General features: G+C 52.5%; 1 protein-coding gene across 1 annotated transcript in view; it reads left to right on the top strand.

Moving 5' to 3' along the window:
- The window catches only part of GRID1 (glutamate ionotropic receptor delta type subunit 1), a 697,236-nt gene that overhangs the window by 199,645 nt on the left and 475,075 nt on the right, over positions 1 to 22,516 (top strand). The window lies entirely within an intron of this gene.

Genomic DNA, 22,516 nt, shown 5'->3' with positions numbered 1-22,516 from the left:
TGATGGTGATGATGGTGGTGATGATGATGGTGATGATGGTGGTGATGCTGGTGGTGGTGATGATGGTGGTGATGGTGCTGGTGATGATGATGGTGGTGGTGGTGGTGCTGGTGCTGGTGATGATGGTGGTGATGATGGTGATAGAGCCGATTTAGCCCTTAGTACATGCCAGGTACTGATCTGCCTGCTTTGCGTGTGTGTTACTTCATTTAATTCTCATAAGAATCCTAGGAGCTTATTACTACTGTTTATTATCTTCATTTTATAGATGAAGAACAGAGGCAGAGAGAGATTCAGCAAAGTGTCCAGTGTTAGGGGGTGGAGCGCGACGGTGAACCCTGGCTGACTTAATTACTCTGCCACCCTGCCTCTCTCCCAAGCATGCCAACCAGCTATGCTGAGTCAGGCGGTATCCTGTGGAGCAGACAAGGCTGTGGCCTAATGATGTCTAACAGAAATATAATGTGAACCATGTGTATAATTTAAAATAGAAAAAGTAAAAAGACCCAGGTGAAGTTTATTTAATATATTTTGTTTAGCTCGATGCATTTATTTAGTTCATTATTGTAGTTCCAACATGTAATCAACAGAAAAAGTTATTAATGAAATATCTTATATTCTTTGTTTTGTACTCAGCTTTTGAAATTTGATGTCTGCCTTACACTCACAGCCTTTCTCAATTGGATTAGCCTTTATTTATTTATTTTTTTAAAGATTTTATTTATTTGACAGAGAGAGACACAGCGAGAGAGGGAATACAAGCAGGGGGAGTGGGAGAGGGAGAAGCAGGCTTCCCGCCGAGCAGGGAGCCCGACGCGGGGCTCGATCCCAGGACCCTGGGACCATGACCTGAGCTGAAGGCAGACGCTTAACGACTGAGCCACCCAGGTGCCCCTGGATTAGCCTTTAAGTGCTCCGTGGTCACTTGTGGCTTGTGACTCTCAGAGGATCACCCATCCCCTATCCTCCTGTGGCTCACAGCCTGCCTGGGAGACAGATCACCCTGATTTTTGCTTTGCATTTGCTTGAATAGTTTCCCATCTTTCTTGTGTCTCTGAGACTTCACACAATTGCTCCTTTCTGTCATCTCAAGAGGGGCTGGAGCTGACTCCTACAGGGTCAGGACTAGGGGCGCCCGTGAAAGTCAAAGCAGGCAGGGGCGAGTCATATCTGCCTTTCTGGGGGGTCAGGAGGAGGGTGAGTCTGGGGTGGGGGGAATTTCTGAGGATGGCCATTGTAGCTGCCATTTGCTGGGCACAACACAATCTGCTTGACATTTTTCACTTAATTTTCCCAATCACCCCATATTGTAATTCCCTCTTTTATTTTACTTTATTTTTTTTTAAAGATTTCATTTATTTATTAGAGAGAGAGAGAATGAGAGAGAGAGAGAGCGAGAGAGAGAGAGCACATGAGGGGGGAGGGTCAGAGGGAGAAGCAGACTCCCTGCTGAGCCGGGAGCCTGATGTGGGACTCGATCCCGGGACTCCAGGATCATGACCTGAGCCGAAGGCAGTCGCTCAACCAACTGAGCCACCCAGGTGCCCCCCTCTTTTATTTTAATCAGTGGATTGACTGGTAGGAAAACTGAGTCTCAGAGAGGTTAGAGGCACCTCGGTTGCTGGATGGTAAAGCCAAGATTGAGGCCCGGGGCTCTCTGACTCCCAAGGCCAGGCCTTTCTTTGGTCAGCACACTCAGGCTCAGCTCAGGCTGAGGAATGGGAATTATTCCTGATAAGAACCAGGGGGCCCTTGAGGCTTATGAACAGGGATGTATCCAGGGGACAAATCTGGCAGAGGGAGGACTGGTGAGCTGCATTTTCTTTAGCTCGCTGGATAAATTGGGGGTGGTATGACATGCCACAGTAGAAAGTCCTAAGAATGCTCCCTGGTTTGGGTGAGCCCCTGGAGGTAACTGTGACTATTGGCCTCTTCTGGTCCATGCTCCGGGGGCTACAGCATCCTTCTGGGGGAGACACTCAGTTGGCCTGTGGGTGCAGCTGGGAGTCAGACAGAGACAGGTTACCCTGATGGCTGGGATGCAGCATCCCTGTGAGCCCGTCCGCAGAGGGCAGGCCTGGCTGGGATGCTCCTCCTCCCCATGAAGAGGATGATTAAGAGGATGATGGTGGACACCTTTACTGACTGCCTGCTCCCAACTCGCATGTATAAATGGAGTAGATGCCAGCTTATCCAGGGTAACCTCATGTCTACTCCCTGGCCTTTTTGCCTGCTTTCTTCCATGGGGGCAACAGAGGTGGCCTGAGGACTCAGGTCACTGGGAAACGTTCCCCACTCTGAGCTGTCTGTGGGAGGACTTTATGCAGGTGGAACACCACTAGTTGTGCTTTAAGGAGAAAAGCGTTGAGCATGGCAGGCCTGGGTCATCTCCCTGCCATGTGGCCTCTAAACTGGGACACTGGGTTCCTTGAAGGACCCACTGTGTGTCTGGGCTGTCTGACAGTGGGAGCCTGCAGGGCATGGAGTCCTGCTCAGATCTGTGCTGAGTGCTTCTTCTTTGGGGGAGATTTCAGAGGCTCCGGGGCCTGGGGCCTCAGGGCGAGCTCCCCTTTATTCGACCTCAGCAGGAGAGAAGGTAGAGGGTCTTACAGATGGCTGCCGTGTATGTGGGGGGCTTCTGGGTGTCCCAACAAGAAGTAGGAGGCAACACCTAGAATCTGCCCCAGCCTCTCCACCTTCCTTCCTGTATCAAGGTCCACAGCCCTGCTTCCTAGTGGTGGGACCCTGATGAAGTTACTCAGCGTCTCTGGGCTTCCATGTCCTTATCCACAATATTGGGGTGACTAGATCTCCTTACAGGTGTGGTGAGGCTTTGGAGCAGATTTGCGAGTACAGCATCTGTGTCCATGCTGGGCTGCTTGTGAAGATTTTGGCCATCACCCTGATGTGGATCATGAGAATCCACTGGCTCTCATCCTCTTGGCTCCATTTAGGGGCCTTGCCCTCAGATCAGTTTCTCTGTTTCTTGAAATTTCCGTCTTTCATTGCTTTGGTTCCTTCCCAGTCATTTCCCCCCCATCCACGTCAGGCAAGGAGGAACCTAGCTCCTTCCCCTGCAGTCCTGCCCCTTCTCCAAGCGCCCATGTCCCTTCGGATCCGGTGTCTGGAAAGTGTCCTCGGTACTGACTGCCCTCCCTGCCTCCTCAAAGACGTTCTTCTGAACGCCTGCCACGGTTCATTCCACGTGTCAGCTAGTGCCGGCAGACGCTCATCTAGGGGTTTTGTAGATGGAGTTCATGTCTACCCTCAGTTGACCTCAAATAAAGGAGGTGAGGGTGGGCCGCATCCAGTCATTTGCAAAGCCTTAAGACCAGAACGTTCCGTGAGGAAGAAGAAATTCTGCTTCAGTACTGCCGCCTTGCTCCTACCTGAGGGTTTTCAGCCTTCTGTCTGCCCTACGGATTTCAGACTTGCCGGACCCCATGGTTGCAGAAGCCAGATTTTTTTTTTTTTTAATATATATATGGCCAGGGCTTCCCCCCCATGTTTCCCCTTTGCTTCTCCATCTGCACACTGGCTAATCCCCTCAGCCTTGCTTCCTCCATATGGCATGAAACATGGCAGCTCTCACCTCCTGAACTCACGTGGCAAGCTTCGTCATTGGAGTGCTTACCCCTCTTCTCTCAGTTCTAGCTTGCAAAAAGCTGGGGACAGCCTCTTTCAGCCTGGCCTGGATCAGGAGAGAACCACTGGCTCCCTGACCAGTGTGTGGGGAACGGGGGGCGGGGGGTTGCTCTGGATGGCAGCTCCCGCTAGAACTGCGGAATTGGGGTGGAGTAGGGAGACATTCCCCAGAACAAGGGCTGGAAGATGTTTCCAGAAGGGGGATATGTGTGTGGCAGACAAACAGCTGGGCACCCACGCCTTCCCTTCCTCCACGTCTTCCACAAAGGCGAGGCGTTCGCTCGTGCTTGCGTAGCTCTGATCTGAGGTAGTTAGTAACTTGGCCGTGGGACCCAGCATTTCCACATCTGGCTTCTGCCCCAGCCCCCCGGCTGCTTGAGGGCAGTGCTCACGCGTATTCATCTCGGTGGTTCTCCCGGGCCGGCAGAGCGCCGGCGGCGTGGTGGACGCCCAGCGGATGTGCACGTCTTCCCTTTTTCCCTGCGCACATGTCATTTTTCCAATTCCCACTTTCACGTAGGTGTTTTCACATCTGCTGTTATTGTCACTAATAAAAATAGTGACTGTTGGCTCAGTTTGTTCCAAGCACCGTACACTTGCTGTCTCATTTAATCCCGGCACCCACTCCTCAAGGTATCATGATTCTCATCTTATACATGAGAAAATTGCCGCTTTGAAAGGTTTGAAGGTCACATGGCCAGGAGGGGCCTGATTTCAAACCTAGAGCAGCCCAGTTCCAAACCTGGGCTCTTCCCACGGCAGATGCTGCCCCTCACTTCCACCTGGGCCTTCCGTTAATGCCCCGTCGGTGCCTGCTCTGTGCGGGACACTGTGCTGGGCTCCGGGGACACAGTGGCAGACGAGACATGAAGACTGACTAGTGAAGATGATCATTTTAGGAGATGAGACGTGTCATGAAGAAGAGGGGCAGGGATGTGGCAGAGTCGCTGGTGGCGGGGAGAGGGGCCACTCAGCAGCTCAAGGAAGGCCCCTCTGAGGAAGTGACATTGGAATCAGTACCACAGTGCTTTGAAGGAGGCGGTAAGATAAAGACTGGGAAGAGCTTTCCAGCTGAGGGAACAGCAGGTGTGAAGTCCCTGAGGTGGCAACAAGCTCTGAGTGTTCGGGAAGGAGAGAGGAGGTCTGTGTGGCTGCGGGCGGGGAAGGGGGTAGAGAAGGAAGCTGGGTGGGAGATCAGGTCAGGGGCTGTGTCCTGTGGAGCCTCTCTGGGCCTGGGTGAGGACTTGGGATTTCATTGTAAGCATGTTGTCAGGCCACTGGTGGGGTTCTGAGCTGGGCAGCGACATGTCTGCTTCATGTTTAGAGAAACCACTCTCTGTGCTCTGTGGTGTAGAGGCAGGGAGGCCCCGTAGGAGGCTGTCAGAATAGTGTCTGGGAGAGGTGGTGGCATGGACCAGCCAGGCAGAGGAGAGGTTGGGTTTCACATATCTTGTGGATTATAGGTGAGGAGTGAGGAAAGGGGGAGACTCCCAAGGCTTCTGGACTGAGCCACTGGGTGGTTTGTGATATTGGGATGGGAGACTGAAAATCAAGAGCTCCACTCTGGGCTGGATTTTGTTTGAAATGCCTGTTTCCAAGTGGAGAGAGGAGTCTGGAAACCCTGGCAGAGTCCAGGGTAATGCTATACGTCAGGTGCGGCTGCTTTTTGAAGCCACAGGACTGGATGGTATCAGCTAGGGGAGAGGGGAGGCTGACCCCAGGACCCTGCACAGAAGCTGACTCTTGGATTTCAGCAAAACAGAGGCCCCCTGGGCAGCTCCTCTCCCCACGGCTGCAGGTGCTGTGCTTATAACACCATCACCTTAAAGCCCCTCTCTCCCTCTCCTTCTGGCATCCCAGGCTAGTCCTGACCTCTGCTAGCCAGGTTTTGTCTCTGTCCAGGAGCTGGTAGGCCAGCCTGTGCATGGCATCTATAGGTTTGATCTCCTGACTTCTAGGAAGAGCATAAGGTCCAGAGTGTGGTGTCTGGGGGGCTTGGTCCTACCCATCAGCAGATGTGGAAGCACTTGAACGCCTTGCACTGTCCTCATTCCGTGACATTTCCCTGCCTGCCTTCCCATCCTCCCCAGACCAGCACTCTGCAGCAGAACCTCAGACCTTCCTCCGGGGCACACAGCTGAGCCCCGCAGGAGACAAATGGCTCTCCTCCCTCCTGCAGTCTCCAGCCTCCTCCCACAAGAGACTCCTGGGGACTGTTAACCTGTCCCTTGCTTATCCTGATGTATGTAGTCGGAGGGAAGGGGCGGGGAGCGAAGATGAGAAGAGGGAGCTTTGCAGGAGCTTGGACACCTCCGACTGCCCCAGGAACTCGTGCCAACCAGCAGACAATTGGATCTCTCTTTTCTCCTGGTGACAGGGCTTGTGATAAACTGCAAGTATTTCATCCTTAACAGAGTTTTATTGCGCTTCCAGAATGGTAGGATTAATTCTAAATGCTTTCTGGGGTGCTCATTTCCTTCTAAACTGAAAATCACTATGATCGCAATGAAAACTCTGACTCAGATTTGGAACCCACATCTCCAGTTGCCCTTGCAAAGTTGGGGAAAAGGCAGCTGTGGATTATGAAAGAGCCCGTTTGGTGCCCCAAGAGGAGGCTGCACGGCCAGTGCTGCAGAGAATGGCAGACTGGCTGCCCAGCCGGCCCGGTAGAGCCTGATGATGTGGGTGCTGCACCTTCAGCTCAGGCTTGGGCGGCCAGGTCCCAGGGCCAGTGTGGGGCAGTCCCCAGCCTCAGGGCACGGTACAGCCTCGGGTAGTGGCCTGGAAGGAGGACACTGGGCAGAGTGTGGGTTTGTTTTTGATTATTGGTTTTCCTGGAAGGCAAAAGAGGCTATCAATAACGAAGGGCATAGCAGACAGGTCCCCATAAAGCAGAGGCTAAGGGCAGCGGCTTTGGAATCATGGCTGTAGCACTTAACCTCCCTCGAGTCTCAGTTTTGCCATCTGTAAAATGGGGATAATGATAGAACTGCCCTCCTGGCGTTGCTGGGGTGGTAGATGAGATGGGGAGATGTTAGGACATCTCCATGGTCACTGCTCCTGGAGAGGATGCGTAGGCAGCTTACAATGGCAGCCCTGCCGGTCCTTCCACTCTGGCTTCACAACCCAGCCCCAGCATGGGCTTCTGCTATGATCCGGGGTGAGGGGGGGTCTTCTTGGACCTCGCTTCCACCCTTGGATGGAGAATGGCCTTTCATTAGTTAATTCATACATTTTCCCCATGTGGCTTTACGGAGCTGTTCTTATCTGCCAAGCGCTGCGTGTGGTGCTCAGGATATGCAGTGGTGAATGAGACACTCAGGATCCTGGGTCACTGGCCAGAGACCTGCTGCTGGTGGGATGGACCCCCTTGGATATTGATGCCAGTCCATGGTCAGATGGGAGTCACAGGTCTTCCAGGAGAATGGGGCATGCATGGACTTTGGTCCTTGGGGATCCATATTCTATTGTGGTCACTCTCCTGGAGGCAGCAGAGTAGAGTGGAGTCAGATCTGCCTGGGTCACCTCTATTACTTGAGTGACGGATGCTCTCTGGGCTCCAGGTTTCTCCTCTGTGAACCAGGAATTCTAACACTGCCCTCAGAAGCTGGCTGTGAGGAGAGCCTGGACAAGAGCGTGTGGGGATCGCACGCAGAAGGTGCTCCCTGCTGGGGCTTTGCTCCGCTCCTCTCCACCCAGCACTCCCAGTGGGGAGACATTTATCCTTGGGAAGAGGAGCAGAGTTGGCCTCGACCCTGGCAGCCATGTTCCCATTGTTGTGCCTTTGCTGCTGACATTGATCATACTGTGAGTCCAATTGTCCCCATCCTCCTTGGAGCTCTAGAGCTGCCCTGGCATTTCTAGGGCCTTCTGGTGGCTGGTGATGGATGGCCCTGTGGTCCAGCCCTTGCCTGTGGTGGGCCCCTAGCGGGTGTGGAAGTGTGATGGACCAGCCTGAGAATGGTATTTTGGAAGGGAAGTTCAAATTATATTTCAGAGTAATACCCTGCCTCCCCGGCCCCCACCCTGAATCCCATTTGTAATCTGGCCTAAGAGGCCCTGGCGGGAGTTAATGAGCTTGTGATGGATGGGCCGGCAGTCCTATCAGACCTGCAGATCCTGACTCTTAATTAATATAGATGTGGGTTTAATTTTGGGATTCATCAGGCGTGTTTTGAAAGTAGGGTCGTGTGGGGCTACAGAGGCCCCTGGCCACTTGCATTTGTTCCCAGAACAGTCTGGCTGCCTGGGTTGGGGTATCGGGCCATGCCATCCCTCTTTGCAGGGCTCCCAGCCTCCACTGACCATCAGCCTGATGATGCCATTGTCTTGCTTGCGGTTACCAAAACGAGGCACCAGTGTGAGACACCGAGCCTCTGCTTGCCAGGTGTCTTGGCGGGGCCGCAGCGTGGACACCTTCTGGGGGAGTCAGCTCCTGACCCGGGGAGGCTGGGGGAGGCCAGGGCCACAGAGTGTGCTGTTACTTCATCCCCGGAGCAGCCTCTGTTCTTGCGGGGTGTGAGTGTGGTTTCTGACCTTCAGCACGTGACACTAGGGGAGATGACGTGCTGATGCGTGTGTGTGGGGGGGGCAGGGAGGAGTGCGCTGTGTGTGTGAATGTGTGCACACACACATGCGTGCTCATGTCTGTGTGTGTTGAGTGCTGCTGTGGGAGTGAGTGTGGGCATTGGTGTGAGTGTACGTGTGAATGGTAAGTGTGGGTGCAGGTATGTGAGCATGCGCTCTGGTGAGTGGGGAGTGAGTGTGTGTGAGCTTGGTGAGCAGTGCTGTGCTGGTAAATGCTTAACAACCAGCTCTCCAAGAAAACAGGAAGCGCTGATTTATAGTTTTGCTGGTTTCTGGGGTGTAAATAATCCCACGGTGGTGGATTTTGAGCGTCATTGGTGTCATGGAGCGTTGAGTTGGGAATGCGTAGTGGGCAGGGACATGGTATTTCAGGTATAATAGGCATCAGTAGTATAGTAATAATAGTAAAATACAGAAAGAATCAGGAAGTGATGAGCTTTGTATATTCATCAGTTTGGTTTGTAATATAATTTGTTCAATTATAAGTTTGAATAATTTAATCGATACTGGCTGTGTTTAATACCTGGCTCACAAAATCGAAAATTGAACAGTAGGCTCTCATGAGGTGGCGCTAGCTGGTTCCAGCACACCAGTGTGAGTGAGCGTGTGTGTGAGTGATCAGTGTGCAAGTGAGTTTATGTGTGTGAGCAAGTGTGTTCGTGAAGGTGTGAGTCTGAACATGAGTGTGCCTGCTTGTGAGTGTGCCCATACAAGTGTATGTGAGTGTGTGTGTGTGTGTGTGGTGCAGGGTGAAGGAGGGGAGGCATTCCTGCACAGCCAGCAGAGCCCGGGGCTGGGTGTGGCGGTCTTGCCAGGGGTGAGCCTCCTGCCCTCTCCTCCCAGCTCCCTCCTACGTTTCTGTCCATTGTTGCCTATCCCTGGCGGGCTTGACCCAATGTCTGCCATCCCTTGTTCCCTCCTTGCCTTCCTTCTCTGCAGCCAAAGGCCCTCCCCTCCATTCTGCTGCTCCCATCATGTTCAGGCTCCATTGGGTCCTGCCTAGGCCAGGCCTTGGCTTTCGATGACCTCTGGACCTCTGCCGTCCAGGTCCTGCCCCCTCTTACAGAACTGCCTAATGAATTTTTCAAAATCAAACCCTTTCTTCCACCCCGTGGTATGTCCACACCGCCCTTTGTGGTCTGCCCTCCCTTGGAGTCCAGCTTCATCTGCATGTCACCCCGGGGCCCCACTCTCTGTGCACCAAGAGGGCCCTGGTGGGGCCGTCTGTGCCCCGACTGCTCCTGGACTCCAGCCCGGTGCCTTGCCCGGCACTCCCTGAGCAGAGCCTCCTGCCCTCCTGCCCGGCACCGCCCACACTTCCCTCTGGGGCCGGACAGAGAGTCGTTCCTGCCGCAGGTGTTTACGCGCCCTTCCCTCTTGCTTCGGGGGCAGCAGTCACCCCAGCCTGGCCCCCATCTGGCCTAGGGAGGTGTGAGGCTCTGTGCGCGGTGCCGGCGCCTGGCCAGAGCTGGGTCCTCCTGCAGAGGTGGCGTTCGGAGGCTCCCGGAGTGGGGTGGCCGCACCCATGGGCCCCTGGCTGCGCTTCCCTCCTGGCTCTGGTCGGCGCTGCTTCTTCAAAGGCGAGTTCCAAAGGACACAAATTAAATCTGAGTAAATAGCAGAGAGTAATTATGTAAATTAAATACATAAGTAAAAGAACATTTGTCATGAGGTCAACAGAGAGCCGCGAAGACAGAGGCTTCGTACGCCGGAGTTGGTGGGGAGCCGGAGGAGCGGGGTGGCAGTGCGGGCGCGAGTGTCGCCGGAGAGGTGGGCTCTTGGTGCCCAGCCTTCCCTGTGCTTGGACTTTGGCCCAGGTGCTTTGTGTTTGTCATCCCTTTGCCCCTCACAGTAGCACTACATCAGAGGCGTCGCCCTGCCCATTTCACAGAGGCGGCCCCGGAGGCTCAGGGAGCCGAGGAGACATGTCCAGGGCAGGATGGCAACAGGGGTGGGTCCCTCTCCTGGTGTCAGACCCAGAAGCTCAACTCCTTCTCCTGTGGGGAGCCACAGCCCTGCCTTGAAAAGGCCCACCCCCCAAGAGGGTACAGCAGCTGCTCAGGCCATGTGGTCTGGCCAGCAAGGGCACTCAGGTGCACACTGGGGCTCTGGACTACTACCCCTTGGTCCTTCCTGTGCCTCGGACACTTGGCGTGGAGTGGGCAGGAGGGGTGAAGTTGGTGTGGCTGGGGCCACAGGCCCTGGTCTCAGTTGACCTGTAGGCCACCCTGCTCTTCCTACTGTTCTGCTGCTCTCTGGCCAGTCCCAAGAATGCCGCCGTGGCCACCCTCGTTGGGGGCACACCAGGCCACGTGCCTGTCCTGGCCACACAGCGCCATCAGCAGACCCCGCAGGTGGGCCGTTGGGTTCTGTGAGGCCTTTGACCCTGTCGTCCTCTTGTCCTGGAGTACTCCTCCCTCTCTCGTCGACACAGAAAAGACCACTCCATCCTGCAGCCCGGCCTCTGTGTGGAGCTCTCTGAAGGTTTCCTGGAGGCCCTTACTCCCCCAGACACTGTCTGGGCAAAGAGGCTCCTTCCCGGGGACTTCCCCTGGGTCCTGGCATGTCTTTGAGCATCACTAGTCTGTTTCCATTGAGCTCTTTGTCTGTTCCATCTCTCCAGCCGCCACAATGGGCATGGCAGGGTGTGGGCACCAGACCCGAGCTTGGAGAAAGCCTGCGTGAGCCCTGTCACAGGGAGATGGGAGACTGCTGCTGGTCTTGGGGTGAGCCAGGAGTAGGGTCAGCAGACGGCGGCCCTGAGCATCCCCCGAGCAGGTCTGCAGATGGGGAAGCCGGCCCAGGGTTGCTTCCAAGTCAGGCCGGTTGAGGAGTGTGGGCTTTTCCTCAGAGTGATAATTTACAGAATTAATGAAGATGCTGTATTTCACTGTGTAATGTTGGTTATTAATACTGATTGCGAATTAATAGCTGGTATGGCATGCGTCACATTTTCACTTCTTGCCCTTCTTAAAAGCTAGACACTGGCACTTGACCAGCATGCTGTGTGGTCTCTCTGGAGCTCTGTGTGCCTTGGGTAGATATTCTGTAGGCCTGGGCTGGGGTCAGGGGAGGCTCTGGCCTCTACCAGTAGGTCCCATGCCTTGGTGTGGCACAGAGAACAGAACCTCTGACAGTAGATGGATCTGGAGTTGAATCTCAGCTCTGTTCTGAGCCTGGGACTTATCTGTAAAATGGGCACAATCTGGTGATTCCCTGGGGTCAGATGAAGTGTGTGTCAGGCACGCAGCTCAGCATCTGCGCACAGCTGGGGGCACTGACCTGCCTCTTGCTCGTCCCTTTCCAGGTGTCTGACTGCTTGGCGAATGGGGGGAGAGGGGCCTGGATTTGAACCCTAGTCTTCCCTCTAACTGGCTGGATGACTTTGGGCTGGATGACCTCAGGGCTTCGTGGAGATCAAGCAGACAGTATATGCAAAACACTTAGTGTCATGCTTGGCACAAAGTCAGACCCTAATCCACACGTGCCGTTCTGTCATCCTTATTGTGTGCCATGCCATCCATCCTGCCATGCCTTGGGGAAGGTCATTTCTCTGTGGCATTAACAAAAGGCAAAGTCATTGGATTTGGGGCCCCTTAGAAATTCAAATGGGGCCCTTCTGGGTAGACACTTGGAAGGTACTTTTCTAGATTTGCTTCGGGATCCTACTTAAATTAGAGAGAAGTCGAGGAAAATATCCAGAACTTTCTCAAAGCATGAATGTGGGTTGTTCCTCTTGCGGGCCGTGTGGTGTTGCTGGAGGGACCCACTTCCCTGGCTTCAGTTTTCTCATTTGTGAAATGGGATGCTTACGCCTTCCTCACAGGCTGTGGAGGAGAAAAGACACAAAGCATCTAAGTGTCCAGGAGTTCTGGGAAAGGGAGTTCTAGCTCTGGGCCTGTCTCCCAGGTCCTTAGGACCTGAAGATGTGGAGTAGCCTGTTGGGGCTGGCGGCCAGTCTCCTGAGGGCCTTGTGCTCAGCCCCCTGTGGGCATGTCCAGTGGGATTTTGCTTCCCTCCCGGCGCACCTGTTGGCCCCGGAAAGAAGCCTGTTGAGAAATGCCATTCTGATTTCTTATGCCGAAAAACTACAGGACTTTGCAGACCAGCCCTACAATCTTGGAGAAGAACTGCTAAAATCAATACCAAATACCCTGTAAGTAAAAAGTGACAGGAACATCAAACTTTGTTTGTGAAAATTCTAAGAATGATTAGCTTATTATGGGTTCTTTAAAAATATGACCTCACTCAGTTGATGGAAGGGAATTGCAGATCAAAGGGACTATTTATTACAGTGGGAATAAGGGACCTGCCAGATTACAAAAAAATATTGAAGGAGCCAGAGATTTGAAACATGAAAGACAGTAGCAGATCAGCACCACAGAATTTTATCCAAATACTGGAACTTAACTTGGAGCAGAAGTTGGTGAAGAATTATTTTATAAACCCATTTTCATCATAACATGTGTAAAATGCAAATTTTGATCATTATGTAAATTAGTTACTTGGTGTAATTTACTTAATTCAAAGCACTTAATGCAGCGTGGTATGTTTTTTCCAAAGTGCCAGAGTAGATGTTTATTTTAAATTGTTTTTAATCTCGATCTTCCAGCCTGATTATTTAAAATGTTTTTCCCTTATATTTGTTTTTCAAATGGAAAGGAACAGAGCTTGGCAAGAAATGTGCATGTTCTCATCAGGTGGTGCCCCCCCCCGCCTTGCGGGGCCCGGGCCAGGGCAGGAGGTGTGGGTAGGGCTCCCTTATGGACTCCTGTGTCTGAAATGCCCATGTGTGTGTGCACACCCATGAATGTGCTCACGAGGATTATCCAGAACACCGATTACACTTTCTGGAATGGCTTCCTGGCTGGTTCTGAAATGTGTTTGAGCAGAAGGCTCTTGGATATTATGGGCCCCTCTTAGGGGCAGAAATTTGATCTCTTTCTCAGAGAGTGTTCAATGACAGACCATTTCCTTCAGCCACCTGACAACTTTGGAATTATCGCGGAAGGGAGAGCCGAGCCTTTCAGTGCTCCTTTGTGCCATCCGAATGGTGCCTCCCTTCTTAATGAGCCTCTAGGGCAGGAGAGATGATTTGTTCATTTGGGAACCCTTTTGGGGTCGGTCCTGGTGCTGATGAGAAGGTTGGAAGCCTATTTTGCATGTATCAGCAGTAATGCACGCCCCTCACCCAAGGACCATGGTGCTCCTAAGAGGAGGGTGGGGTTAGCTGTTCTGCAGATGAAGACGTGGGTTCAGGCAGGTGGCTGCCCAAGCTCCCCTGCTAGTGTGTGGTGGGATTTGAACCCAGGCCTGTGCTTATTCTGTGTTCCCCTGGGGGAGTATAGCCGATGGGGCTGCTTCTCTGTGTCTCTCTCTCCCCACGCTGTATCCCAGATTGCCACGGGAGCAGGTGTTTTATTATTATTCAGGGATGGTGAGGTCCACAAATGCCACAACAGCTACTGAAAAGATAGTTCTTTACAGTTCCCTGGAGGAGGCGGCACATCATGCCTTGGGGGTCGCCAGGGGAAGCACCTGAGGTGGTCAGGAGGCAGAGGGAGAAGGGGAGCTGTGGGCAGGAGCCCTTTATGTGACTTCCGCAGGAAAGAAAGGGCAAGAAGGAGTAAAGGGGTTTAGGAGTAGCTCATTTGAATGATTTCAGCGAGCTCTGGGGCACAGGGCTGTCTGGGGTCGTCTTGTACCCGATTCTGGGGGTGATTAGAGCACCCAAAGTGTGAGAACCTGATTAATGAGGTGGTGGTTGGGTATGGGCTGTGGAGGGGCTGGTTTGCACATGGAAGGGGTGGTTTCCTACCTCTAGGCATTTTGCTCACCCTGCAACGGGTGGTCCCGCCTGGGTCAGCAAGGCCCTGGATGTCACAGTGTCAGAATACAGAAAATAAAAGTCATGTTTAATACAGAAAGCTGTGCTTTCTTGGGGGCTTGGGGATGAGAGGTCTCTGGAGGACTCCCAGGGCCAGGTCGGCTATGACTGTTGTCTGGGCAGCTGGGATTGTGACCAGGATGGGGGTGGGGTAGGGGGGTAGGGAGGTCCTGTCTCCCACACAAGACCCTCAGCAAGAAGGCATGGAGTGGTGGCATTGTGCTGCTGAGGACTGTGGGACACCACCTGGCCATCTTCCTGCTCCCCTGAAGCTGGCCCCTGCCTGGGCCCTGGGGGTGTCTGCTTTCAGGGACATTGTCACCCCATGATGGGGAGAGACCTGCTGCTTCCTGTTTTACGGAGAGCTGGCTGAATGTGCCACTTCTGCTCCTCCCTTTGCTGAACGCTTGAGAGCCTGCTTTGTGCCCGCCTGACTCCCATAGAGATTTTATTTTTTTTAATCACACCTACATAGATTGACTGCAACGAATTAATTCATCCATGAAATGCAGTCTGCAAATGGAACACATTCTGGCACGTTGGAGGTGCTCAGTAAATGGAGGAGGGGAGCCACTTTCTGCTTTGGGCTCAGTCTTAGCCTCAGGACTGAGTGCTCCTTGAGGACGGGGCTGTGAAGTCTTAAAACGTTGCCTCTCCAGTGTCCAGCCTCTGGCCTGGCCCTGAACAGCGCTCAGGAAATATTTGAGGGCGGAAGAGGGACAGGATGAAAAGGAAAGATGCAGGGAGGGAGGGAGGGAGAAGGGAGGCAAGGAAAGGAGGGGGGAGGGAGGAAGGATGGAGGGAGAGAGGGAGTGAGGGAGGGAGGAAGGAAGGGAGGAGGGAGGGAAGCAGGGAATGCATAGCTAGGCAGCTGAGGTCAGGCACCCAGTGGATTCTGAGCAAAGGGAAGGGGTATTACTTTTGATTGGAGCCACAGCAGGTAGGTCTTTGTGATCTTTTCTCTTGGAAAGGGTGAATGCTTACTCACCTGAAGACCCAGTCTCCATCACACCCATTTCTGTAGCTCTTCTGTGCCTGTGACAAAGACAGGGACATTTTGTGTTGGTGGTGGGGAGAGGGATGGGCAATGAAGGAGGAGACGAGCTTGGGCAGGGGTCTTGGGGGTGAACTTGAATTAGGCTAAACTGTATCTTGGAAGAACTTTGAAACATATATTTGGGGGTCAGATAAGAAAGAAGTTTTTAAAAAATTCCCTAGAATCAAAGTTATGTCTCAGCTTACGGAAAATTTGCCAATAATCCCTAAACACTTCTAACTGTGAACTTCTCCTGGGTGTGAGGTGGCAGCCTTATAAATAAATAAATAAATATATATGTATATATATGTATGTATAAGTATATTACAGATGGTAAGATATTCTTCATAAGTACTCTTAGTGCTTGGACCTTTCTGCGAAATTGAAAATAGTAGGGGAAGCAGTTTGAAATGTGTTCTTTCGTTTCAATGACTTTTCAGAAAGAAAGTATTTAAAATACCCATGACTATCTGATTTTTTTTCAGGAGTGGTGGGATAGTCACAGCCACAACCTTAGATGTTGAAAAAACTTTTTGCCCAATTTCAATTCCTCGCCCTGAACAGCTGTGCTCCCATCAAATTCATGACATTGCGTGGTTGCTGAAGTCATGCTGGGCTCCAGGCTGGCTCTTGCTTTGGTTCAGTTTGATTCCACAAACTTTTGCTGTCCCTGACCCTGTGCTAGGCACTGAGCCTGGGGATTGGAGAGAGAAATGAGAAAAGACTTAGCTCCCGCTTCCCACGTCCGTGAGTTTTAAAACTCTGAGTTGGCTTGAGGGGAGGTGTGACTTCAGCTGGGTCTTGATGTGCAGGGGTGGGGCTGTGCAAATTTCAAATTGGGAGCAGCCAGGCAGAGGGTATGCACTCATGGGTATGTGTGTGGGGTACGAGTGTGTGTGGCATGGTGTGTGTGCATATGTGTGTACGTGGGATGTGTACGTGGTAGGTACTTGTGTGTGTGCGTGTGTATGTGGGATGTCCAGGGAAGGTCAAAGAGCTGCTTCTCCTTCTGGAGTTTAGGTACATGGTTTCTGGTGGTGGTGATGGTGGGAGTAGGTATTGGCGATACAAAAGCAAAATAGACAAAGCCGTTAGGGCCAGACAGTCCCTTATGCACAGGCTAAGATGTATGGAGTTTATTTACGTACGATAATAAAGTCTCTAGAAGGTATTTGGTTTGTTTGTGATTGATTGATGCTTTTGAGGATGTTCATGTCTTGGCAACTTTAAAATGAACTTATGTTATTTATGGAAAGTTTTCGAGGAGGGCTCTATTGTGAACAGATATGAACTTGGAAGCCATCCTGGCAGAAGGCATTGGTCCTTATCAGGGGGGATGAGCAAGGCCTTCTTCCTTTGCCTCATTCTGGAACTTTCCATGTGCCATTTCTTCTGTCTGTAGTGTTAGTCTCTGAGAGATTTCCAGAGCTGGGTCCTTCTCTTGGACGCTCCTCACAGAGGCTTTCCCCACTCCCACCTCCTGCAGGTTCCTCCAGCCCAACATCTATTTTCTTCAGAGCTCTTACCACTGTTGGAAATTATCTATTTAGCAGTGTTTATTTGTTCTGGTCTGTTCTCCAACCCCTGAAATGGAAGTTCTGTGATAGCAGGAACACCGTGGGCTGATTCATTCTTGGTTCCCAGCAGCTAGGAGAGGGACCAACACAGAGAAAGCTCCCAGTGAATATAGGAGAGAAGAAGGGAGGAATAAGTGTCCACTGGATGGCTTGGCCAGGTTTGGGTGTTAGAGAGACTTCTGGAAACCAAAAGGGTGGGCCAAGGAAGCTGAGGTGTTAGAGAGACTTCTGGTAACCAGAGTGTGGGCCAAGGAAGCTGAGGCCTGTGTTGGGCACCGTCCTATCAAATTCCTCATAGGAATGCACTTCCTTCTTTTCTCTGGGGAGCAGGATGCCTCTCCCGGGAGCTTCTCCCTGTCCCCATGTGTGACTGATGCCCCTTTCTGTGGTTCATGCCTCCCCTTGCAGCCTTGGAGAGCTGTGGGCCATTTGCCTCATCCTGCCCTTTCTGGGTTGGGGCTGGGGATGTGATCCCATCAGCTCCTTCCCCAGTGGGGATGGGTCTGGTTGGGAGAGCTGCACCAGCAATGGTGCCTGGGCTGGCCAGTATGCACAGGATGCTTGCAGGGGAGGGCTTGGGCCAAGGCCCAGAACTCCATGGGGGCCAAGGGGTTCCTGGGGTGCCCACTCTGCTGCCCAGGGGAGTGGCCTCAGCTCTGTCCCTAGTCCACCTTCTAGGAGAAATCTCCCTTTCTGGGGAGCGGCAGTGGACAGCTGGATTTCTTGGGGGACATGGGGGTAGACGGCATTGCAAACCCAGTCTCTTACAGGGAGAAAAGGACTTTGTTGGAGAAGTGGGCTTCCTTGGCCCCATTCCTAGGGAATGCCAGGAGGGCTGCAAAGTTAGCTTGAGCTCCCAACTGTTACTCTGCCCCCAGCCCTCCCCGCGTGCTGCTGAATAAAAGCTTCGGAGGCTGAGAGCTGACCTTTTCAGCCCAGTGGGAGCTGGTGATTGTAGCCAGGAGCTGTGGTCGCTTGGGAGCGCTGCCTTCAGCCCGCATAGCTCGCTCCAGGGGTGGGGAGCCAGCTGCTGACAGGGAGCTTAAACTCTCTCTGATGGCTCAGTCCCCTCAGGAGCTTCCCAGAACAGAAGGCAGAAACAGAGCAGCTAAAGGTGTGCGGGGAGCTCTGAGGGCTTGTGTTCTCCGTGTGTGCCTGTCGTACTTGTGGGTCCCGGGGTGGTGGCCTGCACACAATAGCGCCTCCTCATCCTAAGAAAGTGAAACCATCCTACAGGTTGAGATGGTTGTTAGGCAGGGGGACCTCAGGGGACTTCTCCCCTTTTGGGAGGACCGGCCATGTTGGCATGATATGTGAGGTCCCTAGAGCCCTCATGGAGCCAAGGGCATGCACAGAGCCACGCTGGAGTCCTCCATGTGCACGTGCTCCTGAGAGAGCACAGCAAGCATGCCTCTGCAGACATGGCTCGTCTCAGCCACTTTAAAGACTCATGATGGCCTTGCGAGGTGCCCCAAGAGGAGTGGGAGCTAGTGGATGTGGGTCTCAGGGTGCCCGCTTCATGCCTGTCCCAGTCAGCTCTCACTGTCCTGTCAGCTGTGCTCAGATCTGGGTCAGATCAAGGCCATGGGGCAGTGAGGACCGTTGGTGTCCAGGTGAAGCCCCATGGGGGCAGTGCCGCGGAGAAACTGTGTATAGGGCTACTTGTGTGGGAGGCACAGAGAGCCAACCTCCTAGTGGTTTGTGGGGAGGGCACAGCAGGGACCTAGTGAGAGCCCTGGGCGCCTTTCTAGGGATGGCAAATGCATGACTAAGAGTCAATCCTGTGGCACCTGTATTCAAGTCCAGCCGTGACCTTGGCCAGCTTTGCCCATTGGCGGCCTGGAGCACAGATGTTTACCTAGAGCTGCTTGCCTGGCAACGCACAGGGGTCTCTGTTGCTCTGCCCACTGAGTCCGATAGGAAAAGGTACCAGGTACAGAAGAGCAGGATGGGCTTTCTTCACCAAGACCCCAGCCCCCCTGCCCCGAAGCTGCAAAGTAGGTCCTGCCAAAGCACCAGGGGCTCCCGACACACAGGCCCCTAGTTGTCAACACCCCTCGGATTCCCAGGGAGGCTATGCAGTCCCCACAGCCTGCTCGGGCCCCTAGACACCTGTTACCCCAAAGCCTTGAAAGGTTGAAGAGGTTCTTCAGAGCTTTCTAGCCAAACAGAGGGGATGGCAGGGCAGAGGTGCACAGATGGCTCGGGGGACAGAAGTGCAACAGGGGGAGGGGACCCCCAACTAAAACAACTCAGAGCTGGTGTCAACCCCAGCCACTCCCTGTCCTGAGCACAGCACAACTCACGCCTGCCCATATACGCTTGAACATCTCAGCACCAAGCAGACACCCGTGCCCAGCAGCTGCTTCTCTCCTGGGCACGCAACAGCCTTCCATCCGTGCCCAGGATGGCCTCACCCTCGGTCTGGGCTGTCCTGTACAGCGGCCACTAGCCACGTGCGGCTACTGACATTTAAACTTAAATTCATTCAGATTAAATAAAAGCACACCTCCGTTCCTCAGTCACGCTAGCCACATTTTAGGCTAGTGGCTACCATACTGGACAAATGTACATCATATATGATGGATCATTGCGGAAAGTTCGATTGCACGATGCTGCCTGAGAAACTGTCTGTTAACCAGCATGCTGTAAATGATGTTCCCGAATATGGGAGATTAGCTGCATTCAGGTCCCTGGTAATAGCCTCCCTACTCCCCATGCCTCTTGCCCTGTCACTTTAAAGACCCTTCGAGCTCCTACTCTGGGACATGTGGCCTCCTTTGACCTACCAGGCAGTTGTGACTTGGTGTAAGCAGAGGTCTGAATAGGTGTTTGTGCATTCTGCCACCACCATGTGAACATTCCTGGGCTGGCCTGCTGAAGGGCCGTGGACACACATGGAGAATCATGCTGGCCCCCGGCCATATGTCAGCCAGTCCAGTGGCACGAGCGAGCCTAGAACAGAACTGCCCAGTTGATCCACAGACTCCCAACAAATAATAAATGATGTTCTAGGTCATTAAATTTGGGGTTGATTTGTTTCTCAGCAATAACTGACTGAGTGAGCTTATCAGACACCTCTATCTCGTATACCGTATGACAATTTCAGTGAAAGAACAGGGCTTCTGTCTTAAAAGTAGCCCCATGGGGGGGGCGCCTGGGTGGCTCGCTGGTGTTGAGCATCTGACTCTTTTTTTAAATTAATTTTATTTTATTATGTTATGTTAATCACCATACATTACATCATTAGTTTTAGATGTAGTGTTCCATGATTCATTGTTTGTGCATAACACCCAGTGCTCCATGCAGAACGTGCCCTCCTCAATACCCATCACCAGGCTAACCCATCCTCCCACCCCCCTCCCCTCTAGAACCCTCAGTTTGTTTCTCAGAGTCCATAGTCTCTCATGGTTTGTCTACCCCTCCGATTCCCCCCCTTCATTTTTCCCTTCCTACTATCTTCTTTTTTTTTTTTTAACATATAATATATTATTTGTTTCAGAGGTACATGTCTGTGATTCATCAGTCTTACACAATTCACAGTGCTCACCATAGCACATACCCTCCCCAATGTCCATCACCCAGCCACCCCATCCCTCCCACCCCCCAGCACTCCAGCAACCCTCAGTTTGTTTCCTGAGTTTAAGAGTCTCTTATGCTTTGTTTCCCTCTCTGGTTTCATCTTCTTCCTGGTTTCATCTTGTTTCATTTTTCCTCCCTTCCCCTATGATCCTCTGTCTTGTTTCTCAAATTCCTCATATCAGTGAGATCATATGATACTTGTCTTTCTCTGATTGACTTATTTCGCTTAGCATAATACCTTCTAGTTCCATCCATGTCATTGCAAATGGCAAGATTTCGTTTTTTTGATGGCTACATAATATTCCATTGTGTATATATATACCACATCTTCTTTATCCATTCATCTGTTGATGGACATCTTGGCTCTTTCCATAGTTTGGCTATTGTGGGCATTGCTGCTATAAATATTGGGGTTCACATACCTCTTTGGATCACTACATTTGTATCTTTGGGGTAAATACCCAGTAGTGCAATTGCTGGGTTGTAGGGTATCTCTATTTTCAACTTTTTGAGGAACCTCCATACTGTTTCCCGGAGTGGCTGCACCAGCTTGCATTCCCACCAACAGTGTAGGAGGGTTCCCCTTTCTCCGCATCCTTGCCAACATCTGTCATTTCCTGACTTGTTAATTTTAGCCATTCTGAGTGGTGTGAGGTGGTATCTCATTGTGGTTTTGATTTGTATTTCCCTGAGAGCATCTGACTCTTGATTTCAGCTCACATCGTGACCTTAGGGTTATTAGATCAATCCCTGCATCAGGCTCCATGCTGGGCATAGAAAGTTTTATCCCATTAACAGATAGGCAAACTGAGGCACAAATTGGTTGGAAGATTTCCCCAAGTATTTAAGGAACCATCCTAAATTCTAAGTGTCGGGGTCCACAGCTAGTGCTCAGAGCCTCTTCCCCGACTTCCCCCATGGTGGGAAATAGGGCCCCCCTGCACATTTTCCCCCAGCACCCCAGTGCTGCCATGCACTCTGGTCTCCTCCCTGGCACTGTGGTTTTCCATGACTACTCTTGTTGTGTCCAGCTGGGACTAGCCTTACTGGTGAGCCTGTCATCCTGATGAGACGGACAGCCGAGGGTCCACTATAGCAGCTTGCATGGTGCCTGGCACACTCAGGAAGTTTGTGGAATGGGCATGAGGTGAAAGTCTGGGACAGGAATGGGTTGGGAAAAGCACTCTGGTTGAATTAACACCGTTTACGTAAGTAAATTTGATTTTGGGGGACTGGGTGGGCCAGGGCGTGCCTGTGGGGACCCATGGGCATCCCAGGCTCTGGGAGAGAGCAGCTTGTGTGACATGGGCAGGCCCAGAGTGTCCTTGAGAGGGGGCTGCTTGGGTGTGGGCTTCCCTTTGGGAGCTGGCATACACGTATGGGCCAGATGAAGGAAACATCCCAGACTTTGAAAATGTGCCCTCTGGGTTGAGACTTTGGGCTGCAAGTGACAGAAATCCAGCTCGGGTTGGCTCAGGCAGGAAAGGGTATTCTTTGGCTCATAGAAAAATCCAGGAGAAGCCAGATTCACAGATGCACAGAGGCTTCATTGACGTCATTGGGACCAGGTGTCACTTTCATACCTGCTTGCCTCTGCGTTGGCTCCAGTCTTGGGGAGTTCTCCCTTTGGAGGAGACAGATGGCTCACGCAGGGCTGAGAGAAGATTTGGGCCCTAGTTAAAAAAAATCAGCACCCTGGCGCTCATGAGAGTGGGCTTGCATTAATATGTGGTAGAGCTGGGCCCCAAGCTCCTTCTGAATGCTCATTCCCTAGTACTTTATTCTAGCTTCCCCTGTTCCCTTCTTGCCCTGGCCTTGTATCCTGACCTCTTAGTAACCACAGAGGAAAGAGCAGGGCTGTCTCCCCGGTGCTCCTCCAGAGTCCAAGGATGGTGCTCAGTGGACCATCTTGGACCATCTGCTCACCCCTGAAACAGTCAGGATGTGAAGTTCAGGTTGGATTTGGGCAGTCACCCCAGTTGGAAAGAGAGTAGAAGAGGAGTTCCATCTGGGGAAATCAGGCCCCTGGAACAGGACAGGGTCCCAAGCCTCAGGGTTGGGGTGTGAGGGCGGGATGTTCAGTCACAGGATTGGAGCTGGGCCAAGGTTGGGCCTGCTTCAGTCAGGGAAGGCAGTAGCCTTAGCTCACCTGCCCTGGGTCAAGGAGTCTGAGCCGTGAGCACAGAGAGAGATGCAGGCAAT

The sequence above is a fragment of the Neomonachus schauinslandi genome, chromosome 6 (genome assembly GCF_002201575.2).
Source record: "Neomonachus schauinslandi chromosome 6, ASM220157v2, whole genome shotgun sequence".
In the NCBI taxonomy this organism is placed as follows: Eukaryota; Metazoa; Chordata; class Mammalia; order Carnivora; family Phocidae; genus Neomonachus; species Neomonachus schauinslandi.
Note: the sequence above shows the minus strand (reverse complement) of the source record. Positions and strands in the feature narration are given on the sequence as shown.